Consider the following 27,230-nt stretch of genomic DNA (forward strand, 5'->3'; position numbering starts at 1 on the left):
CTGATAGTGTTGTATGATTTTTTTTTATGACAGTGAACATGTAAGAGGCGTCACAGTGGAATTATGTGTTTGATGAACAGGTCAATATTCAGCATATAATAATTACATTTCATTCAGTCTCATGATCAGAGAGACACTTAAAAAAAAAAAGCCATAAAAGGCATTTTTTCCAACCAAATTATCTTGTTGAAATTAATAGTTAATATTTTAGTATTTCTATATATTTTTAATTCACCCTTTGCATTTTTGCAAATATAATGTATCTTTCCACATTCATTTCACAGTAGAGCCTTGATGAGTACTTCAAATGTGAATTAAAGCACTCCATTTTAAGAGTAAAATGAGTAATAATTCAGAGATATTAATAATACATAATAATGCTATTCAGGAAAATTGAAAGTTGAAAAACAGAGGAAGAAAAGGACTCTAACCAGAACACTTGGGTAGTTTAGTAGTGTTTTATGGATTCAGATGGGGAATATGTTGTACACAAAGTGGCTATCAGAATACAGGAGAGCAGATTTACATGTCAGTGGTCAGATGAGAGGGTGAGATTGAGAAGGGCATGACAGTTTTGTTAGACCAGACCACTCATTAATATTAATTATCTTTCTTGTTTATTTTAGTTGGAGTAGATCTCTTGTGGCTGGTAACATGGCATTGCTAGAAGGGCATAAAGATGCTGCAGACTGACGGAGGTGTGTGGTATATTGATGGTCGGGTGGTGAAAGAAGTGAGGAGGATTAGAGGTGACTCTTTATCACTTTCTTTCCCTGTCTCATAAGATATCACTTTCTTCTCCATTCACTTACTCTCCCTCAATTTAAGATGGTTATGCAAAGGAAATGAAATTTCTTTTTTCCTACTAAGGCTTTTAAAAATAATATTAGAAATTTTCATGATTATGATAGTATTAAAATGATTGAGATGGACTGTTAATACCAATAGAGTCATTTTCTAGTTCTCCTTAAGCCCTAATGGCGGTGATAGAATGGCCTGGCTGGGCCCTGGGCCACATCATTTCCTTTTCCAGGTACAGTAGATGGGCATCCTGTGGCTGAAGATCAAGCTGTTAACAGGCTCTACTGGGGGGCAGACAGCTGGAGACTGAATTAGAGTTCTGTATAATAAAGTGCAGCACAGTGAATGTCATATATTATAGTGTAGTAATAGATTTTGTAAACAATTAACTCCAAGTAATTTCTTAAAAAATATACGACATTATTCTGTCCATTAGTTATTACATTTATCTTTGAAGCTGTTAGTGGACTATGGAGAAAATAACATTTGGGTATTCAGTAGAAGCCCCTGGCCTTCGTACTGAATGATTTTCCAGGTTGTGTTTCTGTTATGTTGCTCTGTTTCTTGTGCTGTGGGAGGGAAGGGAGGCTGATAGTGCTGACGGAGTCTTGGGGGTCCACTCTGCAGTCATGACTCCTGCCTGGTCAGTTGCCCCCACGGGTGCACATTGCGGCAGCCTGTTGACCAGTGCGGTGACTCCAGCTTACACAGTCATTTCCAGCACACTGCCCCCCCCACCCCACCCCCACCCTATGCCTGAGTCCAAGCCCTGCTCTGAGCCACCTTTGGTCACTTACATTCACACTTAATATAAAGACTCTAAGAACTGCAATCAGCTACAATTAGAGACTTAATATTGAGATTATTTTATCTCATAGCAGCCACTATAATTCAGAGTAAAAATACAAACTGAAGTCTTCAATTATTTATTCAGAACAGTTGTTTTAATTTTTATGTAATTAATTTTTAATTGGATGAAATTGTATGTAGAACAGTTTAGAGTTTGTGTTTTTGTCACATACACAAATAGGTGCGTGTTTTTGTACTCCAAACTGTTATTACCTCTGCAAAACAGTTTAGTGTATTTCCTTATTTTGTCTATCTGTCTGTCTTCCTGTCTGTCAGCAGAATTATGCAAAACCTACAGCGCTGATCCTTTAATAAGACTGAAAGTTGGTTGATATAAAAGTAGCTTGTAATTATAATCATGTTTAATATAATAATAATAACAATAATAATAATAATAATGATAATTATTTTTATTATTATTATTATTTCAGGAATTAATTGCACTTGTAAATCTGTCTATGCAGAACATCAACTTCTTTGAACCAAAGGGAGTGTCAGGAATTTATTTTAATTTGGATGATATTCTTCACGATATTTAGATGTATAGTCAAATAAAAATAAAAAATAAAACAAATATTTCTATGAAAAATTTCCAATTTCCATTATATTCCATTATATTTTTCATTATATGTTTGTTGTGTTCACCTTATCAACTTATAAATGAAACTATTTTTTAATTCTGTTAATAATTATCAGTGGTATATGTAAATGACTGGATTTGCGACAACTTTATTGATACAACACAATTCAGCCAGAACTCACAGTGACGGTACTTTTAAAATAATGTTAGAAATGTAAATAAATGTAAATATGTAAATATTGTACAGTAATAGTAATTAAGTGGAAGAGATGGATTACATTAATCAACATAAATGTAAAACTTTTTGAATTATTTTTTTAAAATAATAAATTAATGTCTAATGCTTAAGAAAAAATGAGTAATATTTTTTTTATTGTTGTTCAGTTTATGAGCATATCAGAATAGTATTAGAAACTGTGTTTTTTATGTGTTCTGATTCTAACATTTTAATTCACGTCAACTACAGTCACTGAATAAATAAATACATTAAAATAATATCTTATGTATTCTTTTCACCTCCCTCCAGACCCCTGCTATCCCAAATCCTGACCTCTTATCCCTACCCCCCCTTCACCACCAATCCCGCCTCCCCAAGCACACACACATCACATGTGCACCCCTTCGCTGCTGATGCAGCCACCAGCGCTGCTCCCCTCTCCCCTCCCCGCCTGTCCACCGGCATATCAAAAAAAAAAAAAAAAAAAAAAAAAAAAAATGAATGCAGCTTTGCAATAAATAATGCATTTTACTAATACGCATTCAGGTGGAGTCAGTCTTTGGCCCCATCTCATGCACATACAGAGAGGAGAGAAATACAGAATCCAAGAAGGGAAGGCTTTCCTCCTGAACTGAAAGCAGTGACGGCTCGATAATAGGCTAAAACAACGAGCATGAGAGCGAAAGAGTGAGAGAGAGAGAGAGTAAGAGAGTAAGACAGAGAATGAGAGAGAGGGAACAGAGGAAGAAGGAGGGGGGCAAGAGAGAGGGAGAGAGTGGCAAGCATATTATAACTCATCCATGTGGATCACCCTAGTAGATTGGGAGCAATCCCTTGTTGAAATTGTCTTCTAAACACTTAGAGAGAAGGAGACAGAACGGAGCAGCCAGCCCATCTCAGTGTGCCTGTGTGTGTATTCTCACACTGCCTTCTATCCCAGCCAAGGTAGAGAGACCTCTGACAGACCGCTCGCATCTGTGTGTATTTCACTTTACTCGCGTGCATGAGTGTGTGCACACGCGTGTCTGTGCCGTTGCCTATCTTGTGAGCCAGCCAGCTAGTGAGTGTGTGCATGTGTGTTTGAGTGAGAGGGAGTGAGAGGGAGAGAATGTGTGTGTGTGTGTAAGGAAGAGGGGGTATTATGCACCCTGGATGTTGCCTCGTGCTTTAAACAGCTGCCTACAAGCCCAGGTACTGCGCGCCGGCTTCTAAATAAGCAGCACATTCACCGTCCCCTTCAGGACAGGAGGCTAGGCTGCAGAGTGTGAAATCAGACTAATACAGTGGCGTAGGGCTGAGTAGGAGCAGGAAGCAGCTCCTGCATGACTTACTTAGGCTAGAGGTTTAGAGGACAAGAACCAGCAGAAGAAAAAGAGGGGACTGGACGTCAGAGAGAAAAGAGAGGAAAAAGACAGCAAGGTCAGTAAATTCTTTTTTAAATTTGTGCTGTGTGGATTCTTTTAGTCTACAGTACTTTGATTACAGTTACTATGGAGCTGGGACTGAGACTGTGACTGCTGTTTCTGCTAGAGAAAGTATTGATTCTTTCTAAGTTTGTGGGAAGTGTGCTCTTTTTGATCCTGCCAGGTGAGAGCAGATGAAAACACAGGATGTGTGTGTGGTGGGGTGGGGGGGTGGCTTAGAGCGGCCCAACTTTAGCTTGTGTGTGCATGTGCGTGTGTGTGTGTGTGTGTGTGTGTAGCGGTACAAGGCATTCTTTTGTTTACATAACTCTATACATAGGTGTATTGCTTTTTTGTGCAGTGCATTATGTATAGTCTATATGTAATAGGTAAAAGGTTTTTTATTTTTGGAATTTCTGAACTTGTATATGTGAGAGAGAGTTTGTTGTTTGTGTGGGTGCTGGGGGTGACTATGCATTTTGGGGCACTGTCCACAAGTCAGCACCAAGAGGCACTGGAGAGGGCCAGATAACAGATTTTGGGGGTGCAGCAGGCCTATCTAGAGGAGAGAAACTGAAATAGAAAAAGCTATTAAACCATGTTTTCATTCTCAGTTTGCATGGACAGCGCAGGGGTAGGCAACATGGACAGATACACCTAGCTGTCACTCTGTCATGTGGTGACACATTACCCAATCAGAGCATGTGACTACAGCACACATGCACAAGATGGTGTCCACTCTTTCATACACTGTATCACACATATTTAGAACTCAAAAGTTAATATAGGTATTAAATCAATCACAGAATTGTACTCAAAAGTGCAGACTTTTCTTGGACCAAGTGTTGCACTTATGGCAAAAAGGATCCACAGTATGTACATTTACTTTACAGCTTTTTAAAACATTTGATTTGGCTTCCTGAAAAAGAAAAAAAGAAAATATAGAGAGGAAATGTTGTAGAGTTATTTTATTTATTTTATGTAGGTGTGAACTGTGATGTTTATAGACATAGTTATGTGCCAGCATTTAGATTTGTTTAGCCACACACAAGCATAGAAAAGTGGAAAAGCCAGGACTACCAAATTGTCAGCGATACTAAAGACATCAACACAAAAATTTCAGCCATCCATCACAGCTGTCGGCCTGTTTCTGTGGCGACAGTGATTTATTCTAGGGCTGAAATCCATTTGGACTCTCTCTCTCTTTCACACAAACACACTGACTCACTTACTCACTCACTCACACTCAATAACACACACATAAACCATGCACAGTAACTCTCCCAGTGTTAATAAGTGTTGATTTTTCATTGCAATTATTTGGAGTCGACAAGTGTTGATTGGAGAATTATCTGTCCACTCACAGGCTCATGGGCAGGTGTTCCAAATATCAAATATGTTTTAGTCTGTTGAGTTGTACTTTTGCACTTTCTCTATTACTTTGAAAGTAAAAAAAAGTCTGGCTATATATGGGAAGAAATAATGAAAAGAGTCCTGGTGAGTATATTTTTGTCATCTTAAGATGTTAAATTGCTACTTTAGGGGAATTTTATAACAAATACATGTATGCAGTTCATGAGGAATATGAGTTCCTCATGGAGAATTACACATTAAATTTTTCATGTTCATATGTTTATTTAAAGATATATCAAATGTATAAGGTATATATCAAACTTTAATGAAAACCCATTGTACCAAAACAAATCCATCTTCCTTCTCATTTTGAGAATAAATAACACTATTCAATTTCATATTTTTCTCTTTGCAGTAAGATCACCACCTTAATTAAACATTAAATCAAAATATCATGCAATATTTAATAACTATCAGTAGGTGTCTTTTTATCCTCTTCAATACAGCAAACACATACATAAATGAAGACTGTGACACAGTGGTGATCCAGACTCTAAGCTCCATAAATCCCACACAGTAGGTTTTCTTACAAGCAAACACGACTATTTTTGACATGTGCATTAGCCATACACTGTTTTAGCTATTGTTAATGTTCATGACAGAAGCAGAATAAAGGTAAAAGCATGAGTATAATGTGCTGTGTAGACTGAGCTGACAGTGTGTGTGCATGTTTGTGTGTTCATATGCATACTTGTAGGTGAGGATGAGGAGCAGAAAAGACAGCTGCTACAATACAGGTTTGCAAGCCTCCTTCATCCCCCCTTCATTTAATTTCCTTTCTTTTGTCCCCAGATTCTCTGGCATTTTTCATATGTCAGATGATAACTTAGGTCCTACTCTGTGAAGGAAGATTTATCAGTCAACACACTGCCCCTAATATCCCCCATCTGCCAACAAGCACACCCAGTTCCCTAAGCCCATGCTCTAGCCTAAGCTTTGGCCCAAACCCTATGACTGCACCCTGGGATTGGTGTAGAAGTGTGTGTGTTTGTGTCTGTGCACATGTGCATGTACACTTTTACAGCTGTATGTGTAGACAGTCACATGACTGTTTGCTTGCTGTGCTGTCATATTGGCTGATGTGTATTTGTGCCACTGCTAAAGCATTTTGATGCTACTTTGCAGATGCATGGTCAGGAGCTGTCAGCTCTTAATATGTTTGTCTGCACACAACTATCTCAGATGTTGATCTAAGCTGGCCTGTGTATATCTAGAGTCGAGTGGAGCAGAGAAAGCTCTGCTGTGTGCTCTGCTCCTGACTGGCCTCTGTACGTCTAGAGGGGTGAGGCTTGCGCTGAGGCTGAGACTGGCCAGAGAGGTCACTCAGGCTCCGTGAGAGCCAGTGTTGTGAGAGACTCCTGCTAGATTATTTCATTCACTACAGACAAAACATACCTTTGACTGGCTAAGAAAAATGCATATCCTGAATGTCTGTTTGGTACATGAAATAGTCACAGTGTGTGTTTGTTAAATGTAGAATATCAGAGGCAGAACAGTGGAAAGTGAAATCTTCAGTTCTGAGTCCCTAATGATAAATGCTTTTAAATCCAGTCCATATAGTTTTTCCTGTCCGTTGTTTCAGTCTGCTGTAGTCCTGTCTGGGGCCTGTGTGACTGAGGCTGTCAGTGCTTTTGCATAGTGATTGAACTCCAGCTAAGGTCTGGGCCATGCCATGATAACGTGCCAAACTTAGCCCTTCTTCGAAAATCCTGGATTAATGCCTGCTTTAAGAGCTTAACATGGTCAGTCATTCAAACATGCACTGGATTGACTGGACTACCTTGGCTGCCTGTTATCTCCTGCAGAGTTTTACAAGCACAGTAGCAAGTGGGGGACTCCTCTGAATTTAGCAACATTGCTGCTATTTTTTCTCTACCCCATCCTGCATCCTGGCGTGCAGGTCACACAACAATTCTGACCCTTCCTACTGTGTATCAGTGTGTTGGTTGTGACATCATTTTCTTAAAAAAAAAAAAAAAGACATTTTTGGTCTAATTAATATTTTTATGAAAACATTATAACCTGGTTCTTAAAACACTTGAAACATAATGTGTATTGCCAAATTACTGAGATTAAAAAATAATAATAATAAAAAATACACAAAAATATTAAAGATGAAAATAAATGGAAACAAAGTCATTATTTTTGACATTAATATTTTAGTTAGATTTTAAATGAATTTAATATAAGTAACAGTATATTCAGACAAATATTTTTAAATATCAAAAATAGAAACAAATAAAAACTACATAAAATATACTTATTTAATGTTGCTGTATACATCTATTCTGACTTGGATTACATTTTTTTTCTCTCCCACAAATACACATGAATGCACAAGAGCAGCACAAAAGCATGAAAACACACTCACAATCCCCTTTTCCCTCTGTCACACAAACAGCTGCACAGAAACACAGACAGACACACAACAGATGTTTTCTTCTTCAGTCGTCTTCCTTATTCACATCTTGCTTTTTCTGGAGTATCAAATAATAAGTTTTTTTTTTTTTGTTCCTTTTATTTGTGAAGTCTATATTTAAAAACCAAACAGCAATTTCAAGATATTTAATTACTGAGATTTGACATTAGATATTGGGTTTGAGCAGTGATTTCCTCAGGAGGTTTCTGTTATTTTGTGAATATGGGAGTCAGTGTGAGTACCTGATTCCCTAAATAACCAAACTGCTACTGCGTGACACCTGCTCTCCCAGTAAGACGTCCACTTCAGTAGAGTCTGTGTTGGTGGACTGGAAGCTGCCCACCAGTGTGACGTGTTTGAAACTGGACTGTCAGCAGCAATGGAACATCTAAATACCTGTCACTGCTGCTTTGGAAAATGTTCCTGCCTGACTAAAACAAGTGCAATAAAGTGCACTGTCTAAGTCTGATAAACATTACATTTTTTTGACACTTTTGAGGGTGAGCATTCCTGAGACATGTGCCTTGTCTAATGGGGATTGTGAAATAACGTAGAGCCTCCAGGAAGTTATAAAATCACATCAAGCAGATAGAAAAGCTGCCGCCTCCAAGGGATTAGTTTAATTATATTAATGTGTCTGATTTCTGAAATTCCCCTTGACATGTTTGTTGCCTCATTTGTTGTTGTTTCCATATTTGTTTGCATGTTGTTCCGGGGGTTCTTTTGTCTTATATCAGTATTATTTTTGAACAAAACACAATGTAATCGTGTTGACCTCCCTTGCACAGAGTCTGGAGTAAGTACGTATGGTCATTCCACATCTTATTAGAGCTTATTACTGCAGTCATGTGCATAATCACTTTATGCTTTTCTCATGTGTGAGTAACTTTTTCACCCTTATCTGTAAGCCTGCCCAAAGACTGTGGTTTTTTTCTGCCACACCGTTTTAGCCAGTGTGTCACCCATGTCTACAGGAGGAAATCTAATTGTTGCCTTAATATGATGCCTTCTCAAGAATAAAAATAAACACTGAGTTACTGCAAAAAAAAAAAAAAAAAAAATCTAATCATCATCTGGCTTTCACAGAATAGTTAGTTTTGTTCAGTAAGTCATCATAATTTCCTTGCACATTATTATTTTTGCAGTATTATTTTTAAATGGTTCTACTGTGGGGCATAGCTATAATTTGCTTATGATGGAAACCAGTTAAGTGTAGCATGTTTTGTCGTGAGCTAGATGGTTGTGTTGTGTTGTTCAGTTTCACAAACAGAGCTTCTGAATTTTGCACAGCAGAATTTCTCATGATGATGTACGGGAGCAGAAAAGACCGGCACAGTGCTATGTGTTTCATGGTGTGCTGTGTGTAAGAGTAATGATGGTGGGGTTTGGTGCTATGTTGATTCCATCTTGGCTGTTCTGCAATAATTCAGGAGAGGAGGAGGAGGAGGAGGGATGGAGATGGTGGGGAGGCACCATTTTACTCCTCCAATCCCCCTTCACCGCCACTGGAATATAATCCGCTGTCTCCTGACCTTCAAATCATGCAGCGCTGCAGTCATTTCAATTGGCCCGGTCGCCATTAGCGTGAAATGTCCTCTAGCCACTCTGCTTCTGCACATGGAAGATTTCCTTTCTCCCAGCATGGCTTCCCTCTTTTACTTTGCTCCTTGCCTCCATCTCACATTCTCTCCACCATGCCCCCTGAAGCCTGGCTGCGATGAAGGGTGGGAACCTCTTGCACTAAGGAAATGAGCCACCACAGGAGATGCTGTTGGTCAAAAGAAAGGATGAAAAACACTCAGTCCATTAGATTCTGATATGTTTGTGTTGCACTATGTTCCATTTGAAAAATATGTTTTAGTGTAATGTACATCATACGCAGTAGATATTTGTTTGTACAATGACTCTGACCTTTACAGACAAGCCTAGTTTCATCAGTGGTACGAACAGCGCATACTGTAACAGAAATAATTACCTTAAAATAAGGGATTTTTATTATAATTACAACAGAAAATAGCATCAGATTTTAAAATGATTCTCTTTTAAGCATAGCCATTAGTGCATTTTAATCTTTTATTCTTTGCCTAGAGACTGCAAATGTAGTTTTACAGTGTTATGGCCCGACAGCTAGTGGTTGCAGGGTTCGATACAGGGTTCATTGGAGCATGGCCCACGTAGTTCCCCTGGCCAAGTGCATCACACTGAGGCAGCAGCCAGAGCCCTCCTTATCATACTGAATAGTGGGAAGAAGATATACTGTCTGGAGTGGAGAAATCACATGCCAAAGCTCAGCATGTGTTATGTTGCTAGTATATAGATAGATCAATTATTGAAAGAGGACATATTTGATATGATCTGAATATTAAAAATATATCAGAGGGCAAGCAGCATTCATGGCTGTCTTCAGATCTGCGCTGAGAGATGTGTGTCAAATCTCCAGAGAGATGCTTTATTCAGAGGGGTCAAGGGGTTCTCAGACTGTTTGATAAGATGCAAGAATTTTTTTTTTTTTTTTGGTTCATTTATAAAAAAGTAGTGTAAAATGTCAGCGGTACCTTTCAAAATTATGTTTGTTATCAGCTTGCCTCATAAATTATTATTCCTCCATATTCATAACCACAGATAAATATCCTCTGACCTAGAATTCATCTCATGATAAAACATCATTACACAAACGCATATCTCAACATCTTCCTATTATTCGTCTTTTTTTTTTCTGAAAGACGTTGTTTTCCTGGGTTTGGCGCTGAGTGAATTTGGCTCACCCTGTCACTGTTTATTATTTTTCTGGGACAATGGCAGTTTGAAATGTGTGCTTGCTACATAAACTGACTGGCTGATGTGTACCAGCTTTGGGGAGAGGAAAAAATGGCTGAGGTGTAGTGGGTGAAGTGATGAAATTTGTTTATGTAGATAGCCATCGTGTCCCTTGGTCTCACACAAGTCCTCATCTGAAACCGTCACTGAAGTCTATTTTTCCCTACTGGATGTTATTACATACAGTGTATGTATTTGTGATTAATGACCCCACTGGGGTATATCCATAATACTATGACCTCAAGGTAAAATTGAAATGCATACACTGGATGTAGAGCATTCTTATATTATTGCCCAATATACTTAGCAGCCATTACATTTGTTGGCACAGGCGAAAATAAAACAGAGGCTATGAGGTTTCAAATCAACAAGGCCACTCAAAGAAATGGACTTATTGGAATTGCATTAAGTTGATTAGACTGAGAAATGAATACTATTTACAGTGCAGTAGTGTTAAACACTCTTGTTTCTCCCAGCTATAGGAGTGCATTGACAGTTGGTCAGCATCAATTAAATCTCTTGATCTGTATATCCTGAGAGGCCGGACTTGTTGTCTTCTAATAAAGCCAGTCTGTGGCAGCAGAATGTTTCATTTCCTCTTGGAGATTGCCCTCAGTAATGCAGAGTGCTTATCATACTCCTGGAAAAAGGACTGCAACAACACGACGTTCTGATGCTTGATACCCAGATCAACCTGAGGCCAACGCTCACAGCACTTCTGAGCAGCTGTTAGACTATGTCTTATTTTTATAGTCGAACCTCTCGGACTCTGTAACCCCCTCACTCACAGCAGGTCTAAATGCTCTTGTCTACATATATTACACATATATTATCAAGTTATCAGTTATTAGTCTTTTTTTTTTTTTTAAGTGGACATGATTTGTCTTACAAAGAACACATGGTGTTTTGGGAACTTTATGAGCGCTTGTATGTGTCTGTTTGTGCAGATGAAAATGAAAAATGGGGTCTGGGAAGGACGGGGTTGTGAGGGGGCCAAGCTGTCCCTGGCCATTCATTCTCTGTGGCTCTCCTGTCTAATTAATGGGCCACGTTCATACACGTTATTGCACCAGAGGGTCTGTCACTCATTAATCATGTGACCTTGTGTGGCACAGTTAATGACCTTGGAGGAGTAGATCAGCTGGAGATGGCTGAAGCTGTGGAATTAAATTGTTTCTGGAAGTGGTCATGGTCACATCAGGTACTTTAACAGCCGCTCTGCTCAGGCCCTTTTCTGTTCCAGCTCGGCTTGTGTGTGGCTCATAGGACATCACAAGCTCTACCACAGCGATGAGCAGGGGAACAGCAGAAACCAGGATTTAGGATTAGAGTAGGCCCACGATGGAACCAATGTTGAACTTAAAATCACTGGGTTATGACTTCATTGGATGATTTGCTGCATGACTACTGTCTGTCATTCTGCAAATCACTCTAAAAAGAACAAACTTTATAAACTTCTTTCACTGAAGTTCCAAGATTAGGGATTTCTTTTTACCTACATGTCAGTTTATTCCATGCACAATGAAGCACCCTGATTTAATCAATACAGTTTTCACCATAATCAAAGATGCATGTTCAGTGTATTTCAAAGAAGCTGGTAAAGATAACTTGCATATATGATTTTAATTAAAATGTCCAGTGCTGGCATGTCTGTTTTGGTTAAAGGAGACATAAAGCTGAGCATTGTCAGCATAACAGTGAATAATATATACAACAAATCACTTGGCTAAAGAAAATATTCTGTGTTATCCACACTTCATAAAATAACCATGCTATTATTATACAGTGTTAATATTAAACTTGAAATGTACTTGATTTTTGAAGAGTTTCTGGGACCAAATGAGATTAAATACAACTTTACTAATATAGTATTATGATCATCAGTATCAGAATGAGCCTGAAATCAATTTTGAAAGACAAAGTGCATCAAGAAACCATGAAGAAGAGATGATTTTATCTGTGATGCTGCTATCAAGCACAGTAATTGTAATTCTGTAACCTCCAGACTTAAAATAAATTATTTTGAGTTTAGAAATAATTTTTCTGTGTCCAAAGTTTAAACGGTGATCGCATTTTAGCTGCCACCTTCTTTTTACGATTGCAGCATTAAAATGTTAGCTTTCTTCTCAGTGACATTGAAATGGAGGGATTTTGTTTATCCCCGCCTTTGTTTATTTAACATTTTGCTCAGCGGGGGAGTTTCAGATAGATTGTTTTCAAGACAGTCCCTGCAGACAGCGAGCAAACACTCTACAGCTTCATCAAACAGAACAATCTTCAACTTTCCCCTTCTGCAGTGTGCAGGGAAATGTGACTGAGAGGAACATCATAATGGAATATGATTGAAAATGATCATCATAATTTTCTCTGTCTGAGTCTGTAACTATATGCAAGCCCTGGTTTTTAGAGGATTTATTTAGAACCATGTGTAAGTGTACCCTTACACCGAAAAAAACAACACATTGATGGATGAAAACATTTTATTTTCATGTGGCAAACATTTGTGAGTTTTGTTATTAATGAATTCATCCGTGCATGATGGTTTCTCGATTTTTTTTTATTTTTTTTTCTGACTAAGAAGGAATTGGCAGATGTTTGGGTACGTGCAATCTGACCTGAAATATAAAGAGATAAAGTTAAAACAAATCTTTTTGAGCTGAGAAGTAAGTTCAGCCCCTGTATTAAATGAGTTCTGAATTGAGCTCATTCTACATTTGTTGCTCCTCTTTGTGAAAATCTGAGTTTTGTTGGTAGCAGGATAGCATTTTTATTTTCGTTTCAAAAATATATTTGCGACAGAAAAAATTGAAAACCCATCAAACAAAGGCGTGTTCTGTGTCAGCATACAAATGTCCAAAGCCTGGTTGGGATAGTCTTGAAGCTTTTGAAATTCCACTCATTAAAATAGACATAAATCCAACACATATAGAGACTGTGCCATTATCTTTTCCGTTTCCTCTACCACCCTCTGTCTTCTTCCTTCTATCTCTCCTTCCTCCATCTTTCTCCCTGTTCCAAGAGCAGGCCTGATTAATATTTTCCTCTGTTCCGTAACCATGGCAATAAGGTCACTGCATATGATACTTAATTGAATCTTCCCAGTGCTTTTGTGTGCATCTCCTGTGTCCGGACAATAAAAATCTTCCACTGATGACTCCAACCCCCTTCCTTTACTCCACTCCCCTCCATCCGTCTTTTCGTTTTGTGCCCCATGAATTTATTCATTTGTTTCCTCTGCTACCTCTTTCTTGTACTCCTTTTCTTTCCTGGCCTCTCTCTGACCTAGTCTTCCTTGTCCTGTCATACCATTTTACTCTTTTTTTCCCTCAAACATTGTTCTCTTGCATGTCTTGTCCTTCAGGAAAGAGCAGTACTGTGTCATTGTCATAGTTTAGGGCTAAATTTGCCTTTCTTTTGTTTAGTCTTTTGTTTTCACCCACCTGCTAGAGCAACACCTAAATTACTTATAGCCCTTTAATGCCTAAATAATGCACAGTAGCCAGCTCTCTTTTTCAATCTTTCCGTTTCTTTTCCCTGGATGGACTCGGCAGCATTTGCATACTCAAATCAAGAACAGCCACTAAATTGATTTCAAATGACACTGATGACTCAAGTGGTAAAACAAAATGCCTGGCAGTCAGGAAACCATGGGGACACAAAGTGAACCACTGACACAGGGTGCCCACTGAGCAGGTGTTCTGATTAATGCCTAACAAATTGGGGCCCTCGAAGATCCGGATATAAGTGGGAGACATGTCCCCTCTTCACACAACACATGGACCAACACATAAACACATGCTGACCGAGTCTTTGTTCATGCAAGTATGGAGGCTAATCCATGACAAGAGGGGATACTGGTTCACAGGGAGAAAACACTGGAGTGGATAAAGAGTAGAGGGGTGAAGAGGAGGTGGTGGTCTATTCGGGGAACTGGCTTTTCAGAACAACACATTGGACACTGATAAAATATACAGCGTTTAATGACAGCTGTGGTCATATTTTTTTCCCCCTATTTTTTTTAATCTAGTTCAGAAGACGTTGCTTTACAGTGCAGTTTACAGTAAAAGCATGATACGCTACCTAGGGATGTAAGAAAATATTGGTTCCACAATACATCGCGATACTTCATTTCAGAACTATACTGTATCGATATTTAAAAGTACGGTATCGATATTTTTAGGTATTTATTCAAATGCAGACATGGCGAGGGTTCTGTTTGGTTTTTGGTTTTCTTTTTTGTTTATAATTTATTTATCATTATTTAACACTGTTTTGTTACATAATGGTTATTTCAAGCATCCTCAAAGCACTTTGTACTGTCTGAGAAACGGATGTTAGCTCCTCTGTTGGGATTACACAAAAATAATATTATGATGTTGGATGATTCAGGGACTGTCCACTATACATTCTATTCACAACTAATAGAATATGAACATTTAAGCAGAATCTTAAACTGTAATGTCTCTGAAACATAATTAATTTTTTTGATATAGCATTAGATCCTGTTCTGAAATTTGTTTAGTATTTGTGCATATTTCTGGTGTAATTTTTCAGGAAATAATCTTAAAAAAAAAAAAAAAAAGAAACAAACAAAGCAAAGAAAAAATTGCCTTTGTTAACAGTATCGTGATATATCGTATTGCGATCCTAGTATTGTGATTTGTATTGTATCACCAGATTCTTGCCAATACACACCCCTAACATTAACGTGAGCCACAACAGGATAAAGTTTTAATGGTCAATAAAATATAACTTAAAGAAAAAACTAATCATTTTGTCATGTTACTCAGCCGGTCATACTCCCAAAAGGTCAATTTTGTAAATGTTACACAGTCCATTGTAAGGGAGTTATGTTTGTTCTAATAAATGCATGACAATGATTTTGAGGCTATCATTAGGCTCAAATAAAACAGTGAACGACAGCGCAAGAGACAGGATGAAAAAAAAATGCACACATCAGATTTGACATATGCACCATAAAATAACCATTAGCAGTTACCTACAATCTGAAGTGACAGTCTATCAATAATGTCAGTCTGAAAATGGGACAGGTTTGTTGCTGTCTTTAAATCACCAGAGACTCCATATAGCAAGAAAGCATGCAGGTATAGGAAATGCATTAGGGCTTGATGTTAATGGGTGTGGTGGGAGCAGTGGCACACCCAGGGGTGCAGGAGAACATCGCTCACATCTCACTGGGTCACAGGCTTTAGACACATGCATGACCTGAGGCTTAATCCTGGATATAACATATATTATCTTACAGCTCCACTGGGTTGTGTGACTTATGCAAATCAACACTAGTAAAACATCACATTAAACATTTGCCACTGGGATAAATTAATTTTCCTGCTATTTTGATGCAAAATCGTGTCTCTTGCTATAAAAACATTTTGAAAAAATATAGAATAATCAATTAATATTAGCGATTTTAATTAATTTTTCTATATTTTTCCAAAATGTTTTTATAGGACTTCACAGGAAACAGCACTATGTTTAACAAATACAGATTTTTTTTTTTGGTCAAATTACATAAAATAATCTAATTTGCACCTTTTTCATGATTAAATCTAAAGTGCACATGTACTGGAGATAACACCAAATTTCACTGTGAAACATATGCAAACATGCATGCAAACCAGCGTGCAAAATTTCAGTTGCAGTCACACACATACATGCAGACTTGCGTTGACTAACCCTCAGTGAAGGGTCATTTGCGTACAATCAAACTTAGTGTTGCATATGAATAGACCTATGAATGAATAGGATGTGCATGCGTCTGCAGGAAACAGCGCCCTGTTCTTTTTTGGGGACCGTGTTTAATATGTAAGCACGTGGAGGCTATAGGATGTCCATCTGCTTCTCACACCCACTCCTCATCCAACCCATTTCTCCCCATGTGCCTATGTAACAGGCAGGCATTGTAGCAACAAGTGTCTGCACATTACCATGCTTGCCAGCTCCCCTCACTTGGCAGCGAGCCTGCTAAGCTGCCCGCCCCCTTATGAGAAAAAGACCTGATTGTGCCAGGGGAAAAAGCTTAGGGGGTACAATGGGAATAGGGATGGGGAGGGGGATGTGATTTACATACTGCAGCTTAGGCGACACTCATCTGATTTTAAACAGCTCCAGAGCAATTAAGGATCATTAGTCCTTTTGTTTTCTGTTGTGGCACAGTGTAGCAGTGACGGCATCTGAGGCGCAGTGCCCCCTGTGGGAGTTGCCTGTGGGTATGTCAGCACTATACACGGTCTGTCTCCCACCCTTCCTCCCCATTCATGCCTCCTCCTCTGCCATTGACACAGCTTTCTTGTGTGTGTAAACAAACACTCAGCACCAGCCTGGCACTGCAAGGGAAGCCACTTTGGCCAAGACCCAGGTCTGGAGTGTGCAGCTGGTACCGGTACAGGCTCCTTATCCTAATTATCCTGAATGTCACCACAATTTATTTCTTATGATATGATTTGCAAATAGGCACCAATCAATTAGGTTTGTTTTTGGTGAATTTGTACACATCCAATAATAGAGTATAAATGGTACAATCTGCTATAGGTTTATTTGTATAGATATGTAAGTATTACAAAGCTAAATGCTAATTTAATATAAAATACTGTGTGATTTTTTTTAATACACAGAAGTAGCATTTTTATTGGTGCCTGTACACAGTAAATGGCAGTGAAATAATACAGATAATTTAAAAAGACCAATCTGAATACATAGTGTAAAAATGAGTGGATGTGATCATGCAGGTATTTTGAATGAAATATAATACAGGAGAATAACATTGCCTCAAGGTCAGTATCGCAGCTGTAATGAAGGCTGGGATGTATTCTTCAATATGTTTATGTCTGTATCTTCCATTAGTCACGTAGCAGGCAGTGTTAAGCACTCCTGCTACAGTGAAAAGGCATCAGAGGCAGCAAAAAGACAGGTATGGTATGAAATGTGAATGTTCACATGTCCATTTGTGTGGCTGTAAGACCCTCCTCAGTTGGTATAGAAAAACACTTACTGCTAATGTAAATAGCAAGGCAGCATAAATCAGGAGCCGCGTGCAGCCCGGGGAGAATATCGTGTAATAGTTATTGCGAAATGAAGTGGCATTGGGATCAATATCCCACTATATCTCACTCTGGCGTAATGGCGCAGAGGGAAGCTGGAGGCCAAGGGAGTCCGGTCCCTCCATCCCACCATGGGCCTATAAATCTGCCTGACCTGCAGCCTGCTTATTAAAGTGCATACACAATCGGCAGCAGCCATCCAAAAATACAAGCTTACTTACTGACCTGGAGTCAGGGGAATGGATGCCTTTACCTTGTCTGAGGGCAGGGGTTAAAGGCTGATTGAGGCTATAGCATCATCTCGCTGTGTTGTAAAGAGAAGCAGGGAAGCACTGGTTTTATCTCAGCATTAATAATACTTATATAATTTAAAGGGGAGTTGAATGTTTGAGCTGCAGTGGATGCTGTAGATGAATTATGTCTAACATCAGTGTGTTGTGTGTGTTTTTTTTTTTTTTTTTGCAAGTCTGTTTGTATAGTATCTTGAGACAAAACTTTTTTTTTTCTACTATCATCCTCTCAATACTGTAGATTATTTACCAGAATTAACAATAAAAAATATATATTTCATTGTTTGCTAAGAAATCTGCAGTGCTGTCTAATTATTTCATAATAAATGAAAAGAGAACACTTCTCAAGGTTGAGATTTTCCTTCTTATAAAGTATTCTTTCAACTTTAAGTTTGGATTTTATGACAGGAGCGCCAAATGATGGAGTATTTTTGTGCATTTTTATCATCTTGGTATTGTGTGAGTGTGTTGTGTGTTTGTCAGAAGTACATATAGCATCAAACCGGTAAATAGGCTAAGAAAAACATACCAACTGGATAAAGCACAGGTGTTGTAACATTATAGGTCTTTTTTTTTTTTTTCAATGTACTTCTCAATTTTATTTTATGTATACAATGTCTGTCCTTTTCTTGCCCCCAGGTTGTAATATAACTTCATAACAAACAACATACAGCCTGCAGACAGAAATGACTGCAAAATAACAGTTGTGATGATAAGGACTGTCTCTTATTTGTTAGATTATTCAGGTTTTATCCATTCATACATAAGATCTTGTTGCAAGCCAAGTATAGCCTTGGGGCAGATATTATTAGTCAGTAAGAAGGGTGTTGGCAAAAAGCTTATGAATTAGTGAGACCTGAGGTTCACTTTTGTTTTCTTAGAGACAAGTGTTTGAAGCATATATAACTGAAGACTGTGGTCACTGATGCACATTTCTTATGTTTTTGCAGGACTGTGAAGGAAGCTTTCCTCTACTTCACAGTTGGTAAGTGTTTCCTTGAAACTTTTTTTCTCATTCTAGTTGCACAACCTGTGGGGGAAAGAATTACGAGGTTTATATTTTATACATTTATTCTCCAGACTAACTGAAAACTTGGAGTGAAAAAATATCAGTTAAAGATTTGAAGTAATGTAGAATTATGAGAAAACATGCTCAAATATATCCGCTCATCCCATCTAAACCGTAACCTATCAAAGGAAAATCAGTTTAAAACATTGATTTTATTAGATTTCTAATATGTGATGTTGGAATTGATAAACATGTTCTGTACTTGATTGAATGAAATAGAAAGAGGGTTTTTACTTTAAACAAAATCAGTAAAATTGTAGACTTTTCTTAGACTGCAAAGAAATTAAATAAATGGGTTATGTTATAAAAATGTGGAAACTGTAGTTCTAATTTTTTCCTAGAACAACTAAATACACAAGCAACTGGAGATTTAGAAAAAGGTCTACATTTAGTCACTTTACAATTCAAGAAAAAGAAAACAATATATCAAAATGGCAAGGCATAACACAGAAGTAATGTTTTAAGATGTATCTTTATTTATCATAAGTATATTTAATGAAAGATAATATCGGGCATTTTATAAATACTTGAAAAGAGGCCTTCAGATGTGAAAGAATAAACCTGTAATTAGTGTGTTGTCATTTCTTTGTGAATTTAATACTTATAAAGCAGTGTCCAATTTACATCAGAGTAATAGAAATGTATTTTATTGTTACACAGTAATAATTGTATGTTTTTCAAACAGAGGTTGAATAATATTTTATAATATTCAATTTGCAGAAAAAAAAAAAAACCCTGAATTATTATCTCACTAACGACATGGCTGTTAACATATCATATGCCCATTTAGTGTTTAATTGATTATATCAGAGCTGCACTAATTTCATTGCAAGCTGATGGTTATATAAACACTTTTTAGATACTTTCATGGTGGTTTATGATGATGATGGTTTAATGAATTCAGTCTTCAGTCAAGAGATCCTTCCTTCCATTCAACCCCTGTAAAATTTGTGTAGTTATTCTACACAATCTACTTGAGTGTGATTTTATAGCTCTGTGTATTGTATCTCATTGCAAGTATATAACAACCTGGATGTGCACACATTTCAAACATGCACACGTACACAGAGGAGAATAAGGGTTTATATGGATTGTATCTGCACATGAATCTCAATTGCAGAGTAATTTAGTCACCAGCGTTTTCATGTTTGATTATTGTTTTGTAGTTACTTTATTCGATCAAAAGCCTCACAAATACACGCAGTATTTGGTAACATTGATGTGTGAGTGTCCTGATGTCAAATGGAGAAGGTTAGCAAGTTCAGAGGACAAGGGTAAAGCAGGTGTGGACAAGAGCAGAGGCTGATTTCCGATTAGGACATAAATAGAGGGGATGGGGGCCACACCAGACTACACCACTCACTGTTGGTACTGCAGGTGATACCCTTAACAAGATCTGATGTGTGGTAGTCGCATGTAAATGCGCAGCGTAGACTGACCTTTGCCCTCTGTGTGTGAGGATTTGTGACCAGTGGGTGACCCGTAATCCTCTCCTAAATGGTTTGACAATAGACAGATGTATTGATCTGGTCAGTCTTCTGGTGAAAGGGTCAAGAGCCTGACACACAGACTGTCTGCTTTGTGTCTGCAGGTAGAGTGGCGTCCCCATTACTGCGCCTCCTATTGTCTTTCCACCACCTGTAGTTATATTCAAGGCTACGGTGTGTGTGATTCATTTTTCAGTTCTAGGATGGACAGACTTCATACGTCTGTTCCCACGTCACTTGCTTCTCTACCTTAATTAGGATTACAATAAAGCTATGTGTAAAACATAGAAAAAATAACACATTAGAGGTTTTTTGACAGCCTCAGGAAATAGCTTCTTTTTCTCTTTAAGACTGCACAAATTGCTTAAAGCAAAGCTTATGTCTGAAAGCTTTGGTAACCTACACCATCTAACCCCCCACCCAAAAAAAACACACGTCTGCAAGCTGTCTCTCCAAGCCCCTCGTTTTCCCCAGTACGCCTGGGCGGCTGCTCTCCTCGGGGTGAGCCCAGAGAGGACTGGCCAGCTCCCACATCTGGCCAAACAGAAGAACAGAGAAAACACTAGGAAATTCTCTCGCTGTCCACTAGTTCTCCCTCTTGCATGCTGAAACCTTCCCTTTCTCTCTCTCTCTCTCTCTCTCTCTCTCTCTCTCTCTCTCTCTCTCTCTCTTTTGGATTCTTTGGAGTGACCGGTGATAGAGCAACATCTGGAAGGAGCAGCAGTTTTCTTTCCTTGTATTTTTTAGGGAGATCTAGGCCCCCGATAATCCGTCTCCCTCCTCATTAAAGGGGCTGAATAAACACAGGCCTCTTCCAGTTGTTCCTATGAATTTCCTCACCAGGCGTCAGGAGACCCAAGCAGGAGCTACCGGATCAAAGCTGCCGGCAGCCCCATGTGTGCCGAGAGTGAGAGTGTGTTCCGGGGTTGGGCCCATTACCTTTCTCCCAGGGAGCCCCAGAGGCTCCTAGGTCAGAGGCTGTCAGCTCTTTTGCCCAAGCTCAGAGGGGAAAGGAAAGGAAAGGAAAGAAAAGGAAAGGAAAGGAAAGGAAAGAGGACACATAAAGAGAGCCAATTTCTTCACAACAACAAACAACATTTACATGTAAATTTCACACAGTGAAATACAAGTGAGCTTAATTCACAAAATGGTGAAAATATATTTGAAAATGTATTTACACATTCATGTGAGAATGTAGTTTCAGGAGCTCCAATTCTATAAACAGAACAAGCATATTGTCCCAGCTGATGTGTGTGCCACTCTAATGCACTGACCCTGGTGTGACATTAATTTTCTAATTCCCTGCACTTCCTGGCAATCAACTTAGAGGGGCAGTGGTTCGCTGAAAAAGTTTGCAGTGGAAGCAATTAAAGGAAGAAATCTAAGCAATAGCAGCAACAACAGCAGCAGCAAAACCAACAGAGGCAGAAGAGGATGATGCCTCACACTGTAATTGTTACTCACTTACTCAGGAACATGATAAATTTTATCAAATTGCATCCCTTGCGCACTTAAGAAAAAAAATCACCAGTATTAAATGGTCAATGTAATTAACTTACCTGGCTCCTCGCTGCATGATGGGTGCAGATATGGTTAGAAATGACCATAGTTTTTTTTGTTTTGTTTGTTTGTGTATGTACATTGTGTGTGTGTGCATGGGTGTGCGTGTGTACAAATGGCCCTGTGGTCGTCATCAGGCTCCCATCAGCCCCTCCATTAGTTACTGAGCTGTGGGTCTGTGCTGGAGTCTACCTGCCCTGAATACAGATGAGTAGAGGAGAGTATGGGCAGCAAGCACAATGAAGACAAACACACATGGACACACACGCTCATAAATGATAGCATTAGCATATTATCTACTTTGACATACAGTGACATATTTTGACGCACACTCATAATCAAAGTAATTGCGTTTTATATACCTAAGTGACTGGGAGGTTGCATCATATGCACAGAACAATCCTAAAATCATTAAAAGCATTTCTGTATTTCCTCTGGCTGATAAAAGCCAACATGTCTGATTACTGCCTATCACTGGACACTGACACTGACGCCTGTGGAGAGCACTTCATCTGGTGCAGGCAGATCATAGCTTACACATTCTGAAATAACGTCACACACAGCAGAGTACACACACTGGCAGCCCAGCACAAAGGCAAATATGGTTGCATACTTTTCTTCTCCTTCTGGAGCCGCAGACTCACGTGCTCGTGACAGGAAATCTGCTGGCAGTCATTACGCCGAGCCAAGCAAACACGCAGCTGCCACGCTCACTGATAATGTTTTCACATGTGCCGCTGCTATGTTGTAGCATAGGCACAGGCACGTTTGTATTCTCACACACACACGCACACACACACACACACACACACACACACAACTTGAAAATGAAATGATAAAAATTTATGTGGCAGAATATCCATTTACATGGATTTTCTTTTAATATAACCCTTCAACCAGTGAGTCTCTCTCATTTCTTTTAGATTTAGATGCACTTTACTCTTTCTTGTTTTGGGGAAAAAAACATCTCATTTCAGAACAGTTAATTATGGTTTTCTATTGATCATTCAGTGTTTGAAAACTGCAGACGATCATTCATATCCTTAAAATATCAAGATTTTTTTTTTTAAAGACAGAGACTAAGCCACAAACCAAGAATAGATTTAGAATGAATTCACAGAGGCTGACAGTGCTTTTTAGAATCACAAGCTGTGAAGATAGGATGGAGGCACAAGGGTACAGGAACCCCATCAGTGACTATGCTACTGCTCAGTGAGATGACGGAGAGGAAGTTGGTGTCCAAGTTGAGTTCAAGGCCGAAAACCGGGGTAGTGCCTTTAGGTTCAAGCAGGAGCTGTATAGGGCACAAGGACTGGGGGAAGGGGAGAGGGTATGTGATGGCTTCTGTATGTCCCTCTGGCAGCGCAATGGGACCCTAGGGAGACCTGGGTCAGGAGGCCTCTCTCCAGCCCCCCACCCCCCACCCCCCCATTACTGTGCCATTTAAAGCCACCCAGCTTCTATTTCCTCCAATAAAAACTAATAACCTTTTCTGTCGGAAATCACGGCAGCTCTAGAGTGCTGGAGCAGGGGCCTGGCTGGATGGCCTGTAATTGCAGTCCAGAAGTCCCCCTTTAGTTTATTTTTTGCAGTATTTTGGATTTGATTTTTTTTTTTTTTCAACCCAGTCCTCTTGGTCCTTTGCGCTTTGCGGCTGATTGCCTACGTAGCTCGCCCCACACTCAGTAATCAGACAGGAGCTGGAGAGGGGGCAAAACAGCAATTCAAGGACCTTTTATAATTGGGAGGGATTTGGAGGGCAGTTGGACTTTACATTTGGTGTCAGAATAGGTAGTGATGGTGACTGTGCAGGCTGAATAACAGAAGTAGCAAAGCCCCCTGCTGCAGTCAAGTAGTCCATTGTGAGGCAGCTATGAATAGTATGCATGTATGTCTGCTGTGGTAGAGTCCATGTTAGTGTTAGGAATGTTTCTACAATGTCACTGGAATGAAGTGTTGGTAGCATCCTGTGGCTGATGTCATCTTTATAATCATGTAAAAAAAAAACATAACGTGGACATAGAAAATTAGGTTTGTATAAAAATTTTTTTTTTTTTTTAAAAGCATCGCATAGCCATTTTTTTCTGTGTATTTTACCCAAAAAACTACATTGTACAATTCATTCATATGTAAAACACAGTTGTGATCAGTTGTAAGGTCATTTTTTACATTATAGATGAATTTCTGGAAACCTCAAAACCAGAAAATAATATACAGCAATGTAGCACATTATATAGCACATACTGTCAAAAAACAACAGAAGCCCAAACCCGTGCATTTCATATTTATATCTTTGTAGCATAATTTTAACAGCTGCGGTTTAGTTAGTGAATCTGCTATGTTGTAGCTAAATTAAAATGATTTGACACACCCAGCAATTTCTTGCCAGGTCTGGGTTAGCAGTAGGATTGGCCTATGAATGAGGTAAATTCTAATTCAGCTCTGCTCAGGATGCCCTGGGGCATCGAGCCCAGCTTGTCCAAAACTACAAAAGGTCCAGAGTGTGGCCTTAAGCAAAGTGCAGAGTGAAAAGAGCTGTACCTGTACGGTTCTTCATCTGTGCTGGGATAATTACAGTCCGCTTTATCCAAATTAAATGTTTAAATTAGCCAATTATTTTATTTTATTTTTATTTTTCATTGTATATCACAGACAAAGAAAGGTGAAAGTCACCAGAAATCCAGCATCCATCTGGTGAAATTCAATCAATTTTCAACCCTGCGCTAATTAACTATTAGCTTAAAATGTGTGATTGATTTCTCTTAAATATTTGCACAAATTATTCAAATGAAACATAGTCTTCTACAGTCAGAGAAAAGGTCCATGACTGTGAAAGGTCTTTTAAAGGCGCAGGAGTACAAAATTGGGGGTTCATGAATAAAGTCTGGGGTTAAATAAATTGGCCTGTTTTTAATTGCATGTAGAGAAGGGTGTGCTTGGGGAGGTACAGTGAGGTACTAATTGAACAGAACTATAAGCACTGTTAGGGTCACAGTTTTGGTCATCAAGTTGCACTGCATAGACATATGGGCAGCCACTGCCCCCCCCAGGGCATAGAGGCCACAGCCCAGCCTTCCCTTCTGACAGTATCAACAAAATAAATGTCATCCAGCAGAACGGACATTGTTGTTTTTCATAATGCAAAGATTTAGGTAGGTATTTTTTGTAGTGTAGAATGGTGATGCTGACTTGTCGATAAGAGAAATCTTTAAAGGTGTTTTATCATGCTGGTTTTATAGAACAAACTGTACATGAAATAAGCTCTATTTAATTACCTGCATTCTTTGTAGTCGGTTCAACTTTTCATTAATGAGCTTATTTTCGTTTCCAATCCTGAAACCTTTCTTTTTTTTATGATGAATATAATAAGTAAAACTCTCCTGCACCAACATATACTTTATTATATCTTAAGAAGAAAAACAATATCCTAATTGGCTTCACTGTATCAAAATGATAGTGTAATAAGATATCATAAAGCCACATGATCATTTACCATCTGTGGTTATTATTACATAGATGCGTGAGCTCTGTATATTGAACATGTAAAAACAATATTAAGATTTAAGTGACAGCATAGATCTCAGAAATATACACCAGAGAATAACGAAAAAAAAAAGAAAAAAGTAATTGGCTGAAGGTTTTTAGCGTATTGTATATTTCTTTGTTACTCTTTGCTTTGCTTACATGATCATTTTTGGACTGTGTATTAAATGTGTAATTGTGAAGCAGATGAGACACAAAAACATCTCAGTTTGGGTCTTGCCACTTCTAAGGCAATGAACTTGACTTGAAACTTCAATTGGACAGTAATACACCATAATGAGTTGATCAATAACAATTATGGAGCCTCCATACTTAAGTTTATACCAGGCACAGTTGTATTCACGCATTCACAAACGCATGCATGTTTGTGAAAGAGGCAAAAAAAAAACATAGGGTTTTCAGTAGGGGTGTAAGAAAATATCGGTTCTGCAATATATCACGATATTTCATTTCACAATACTGTATCGATATTAAAAAGTACTGTATCGATATTTTTAGGTATTTATTTAAATGGGAATATGGCAGAGGTTTATTTTTGTTTTTTGGTTTTCTTTATTGTTCATATTTAATTTATTACTATTGAACACTGTTATTAAATAATGGTTATTTGAAGCATCCTAAAAGCACCTTTTTACTGTCTGACAGAGGCAAATGTTAGTTCCTTTGTTGGGATTGCACAAAAATAATGTTATGATGTTAGTTATGAACTAATAGAATAGTAACATTTGAGCAGGATCTTAAACTGTAATGTCTGTAAAACATAATTTAAGTTTTAACAGAGGAAAATTTTGTGATGTAGCGTCAGATCCTGTTGTGATCAAATAAACGTGTTAATATTTGTGCATATTTCAGGTGTAATTCAATTCTTCAAGGAAATAATCCTTTTAAAAAAAGAAACAAACAAAAAATTGCCTTTTTAACAGTATCATGATGTATCGTATCATGATCCTAGTGTTGTGATTTGTATCGTATCGCCAGATTCTTGCCAGTACACACCCCTAGTTTTCAGTATATTCATATTAAAAAATGGACTACCTGTAGTAATAAATTGATAAATCTTGTACAACATGGGCAGCTTCAGGTCTGTTTTAGCCAGGGTTGGCTGTGGATAGGTACCCCAAACAATATTAATGAAGCTGTGGAGAAGATCAGACTACTGCTGGAGATGCTAAAGTGAGACAACCAACTGGAGAGGTTTCCTAACAGCCTAAATAGGCACTGTAAAATGACTTTCCCGCCAAACCTTAAATTAAATTCTCTACCGGTACAGTAAGAACCTTACCTTTCCTTATCTTTAAATAACACAGCACCAACACATACAAAATTACCCCTCAACTACCGGCTATTCACTCAAATTGCTTTCGATGTACAGTGTTGTAATGAAGCCTTGGTTGGTTTTGGGTGACCATAGTGTTTACTGTACATCAGAGGCTTGGGTTTAAGTGTTGGAGAGTTAAAATATGTGTCTGTGTCTGAGCAAAGGTCCGTCATTTTAAAGTGTGACTCACAACCTGTGTCTGTTTGTATGATTCAGATGTGTGTGTGTGTGTGTGTGTGTGTAGACCTGTGCATTTTGCTTCTTCTCCTCACTCGCAACTAAAAAAATAATAATACAGGGCTTCACACATGTTTATTTTGTAATTGGGATTCTGCTACACAGTGCAGTACATACCAATTATATTCTCTTGTGTGTGCATTTCATTTAACACACTGTAAGTAAA

The 27,230-nt window shown here is 38.4% G+C and overlaps 1 protein-coding gene across 1 annotated transcript in view; it reads left to right on the plus strand.

Annotated features, from left to right (window-relative positions):
• zfhx3b (zinc finger homeobox 3b) overlaps positions 1 to 27,230 on the plus strand; it is a 288,910-nt gene that overhangs the window by 78,033 nt on the left and 183,647 nt on the right. Inside the window, exon 3 of the mRNA XM_030127560.1 lies at positions 18,801 to 18,835. The gene's annotated coding sequence lies outside the window, so the exon portion shown is untranslated. The remainder of the gene's footprint in view (positions 1 to 18,800; positions 18,836 to 27,230) is intronic.

Source organism: Sphaeramia orbicularis, chromosome 3 (genome assembly GCF_902148855.1).
Source record: "Sphaeramia orbicularis chromosome 3, fSphaOr1.1, whole genome shotgun sequence".
Classification (NCBI taxonomy): domain Eukaryota; kingdom Metazoa; phylum Chordata; class Actinopteri; order Kurtiformes; family Apogonidae; genus Sphaeramia; species Sphaeramia orbicularis.